We start from the raw sequence: 2,508 nt of genomic DNA, 5'->3' as shown, positions 1-2,508 counted from the left end.
CTAACCAGTACTTTCTCCACCTCACCCCCCCCCCGCCCAATTTTTACCATGTCTACAGCTATCCTGATTCTGTATTCTGTGGTCTTTCAGGTGGCCCTGGACTACTATAATACCTAAGGTTTTTTTCACTCAATAACCAATGTTTGCTCCCTTGGAGGTGATTAGCTCCCATTGATAATGTGGGGCCCAACCCCACAAGGCAGCTGTGCTTCTGCAGTATTGCTATACCCTTGAGTTTGCTTCCAGGCCAAGGGCTCAGGTTGCTGAGGCCCTAGCACTAGTCACAGTTCCAGCCCGTCTCCACCTGGGAGATCTCTTGCCCGTCTCCACCTGGGAGATCTCTTTATGGTTGACACAAGGATCTTTTTTGTACCTTAACCCACTTTGCTTTTTTCCTCAAATAATCTTGTAATTTGGTAAACCACTAAAATCAAATTCCAAAGTTTTTGTGCAAACTTTCTGTTTATCCTATTTTTTAAAGGCAAGAATAGGCTAAATTATAATAGATGAGAAAGATATTTGGGGTTTTATTCTCTTGTGGAGTAAATAGGAAGAGTCAAGTGAATCCATACCTTGAAATTGTTTGAAAATTGTGTATGTACAATTTTCTAACAAATATATAACTTTCTTCTTCTATAAGGCTATGATCTTTGATAGAGTAGATCATGGTGTTCTCATCTTTGTTATTCTAAAACCCCATAAAATTCCTTTGCATAATATTCTTGAATAAATAAATGTCCTGAGCCAAGGTTTAGTATATTAGTCTACTGCATGACAAATCATCACATACTGAGTGGCTTATACAACAGACATGTATTTTCTCACAGTTTCAGAGCATGAAATGGCTTGTAGATGGCTGCCTTCTTGCCGAGTCCTCACACAATCATCTTTTTTCCTGTGTACATGGGGAGAGAAAGAGAAAGAAGCAGAGAAATCTAGTGTCTCTTTTTTTTTTTTCCTATCAGTCCTAGTGGATTAGGGCTCACCATTATGACCACATTTAACCTAAATTACCTCCATAAAGGCCCTTTATACAAATACAGTCACATTTGGGCATTCAACATGAATTTCAGAGTGGAGTGGGAGTGGCACAATTCAACCCATAACAGTGGCCAAACTTTTTTTATAATAGTAAATATTTTATGGTCTGCAGACCATATGATTTGTGTTGCAAGTATTCAACTCTTGCCACCCTAGTATGAATATGTGAGAGAGCTGTGTTCCAAAGATTCACAAAATGAGGCAGATAACTGTATTGCTCCTACAGGTTGTGGTTTGCTGAACCTAATATAGACTTCTCAGTGTTCTAAGTTTCTTACTTAAGTACACATTTATTTATTTGTGTAAGGACTCCACAAAATCTCCAATAGCAACTTTTAATGTCTTCTATTACCTCAGAATACAACATCATGAGGCTTTTTACATCGAGTAATAGAGGTAAGAACATTTCATTTTTACTCTAATGTGGAAGAAAACAATGTTCATTCATTCAAACAAAAACAAGCATTTTCACACTCAGTATCTTTGCCCAAGGTGTGTCTTTTCTGCCTGAAATGACATTCTCTCCCATACCTACTGCTGCCCCCCAGTCTGTCTATTTGCAAAGCAGCCACCTAGACTCTGTCATGTTTTGAAGCAGCCCAAATTCCAGAGTTATTCTCTCTTTTTTCTTGAACCTTCTTCACTTGGTGATTACCAACATTCTTCCTTTATCCTTTGTGACATTCTTAGTCATTTCTCTATCACCTGCCAGAGCTCTGTAATTTGAGAATATCATGGGAATACCATGTCATTTTGCAGCAGGGTGTTTTCAATGAGGGCTGATTTTTTTTTCCTTCCTGGGAAACTCAACAATGTCAGGAGAAACTGTTGGCTTCCATAACCTGGTGAGGAAAAGGTATGCTGCTACTGAAATCAAGCAGGTCACACGCAGGGAGGCTGCTAGACAGCCTGCAAAGCATTGGCCTACCTCCCACAGCAAAGAATGATCAGACCCAAAATGTTAATGGTGCTGAGACTGTGAAACCATGATGCTTTCCATTGGAATGAGCTTGTAAAGCCCCTCTCGTAGGTGATTCCCTGTTCCACTAAAATGGATTCATATGGTTTCTGTACTGTTTATCTATTTATCCATTTGTTTTTCAATACTAACTGGTTCTGGGGGCAGAATTACCTTAAAGAAATCACAGAAGCAGTGTCCCATTTGGGGCCAATTTTATTTGATACTATGAAATATTTGTAGGAAAACACAGGAATATTTGACAATGTGCCATAGTTGGAACGTGCACCATTGTCGACTGACAAACAGCAAGTTCATCCAAGTTTCTATCACCATGCTGGGTAGAGCCAGCCCGGCCTCTGTGGAGACTTGGAGGCTAGAGATGGAAACACCAATTTAGAATTATTTCCGGATGAATTACCAGATAATACTACCCCTCTGTGCAGTAGAGTTTCAAAATGGTAAAAAGAAATTAAGTAATTCTTCATAGAACACAGAAAGTATTTTTA

This window comes from Marmota marmota, unplaced genomic scaffold, assembly GCF_001458135.2.
Source record: "Marmota marmota marmota unplaced genomic scaffold, marMar, whole genome shotgun sequence".
NCBI lineage: Eukaryota > Metazoa > Chordata > Mammalia > Rodentia > Sciuridae > Marmota > Marmota marmota.
The sequence above is the reverse complement of the archived record's forward strand: the minus strand, read 5'-3'. Positions refer to the sequence as shown.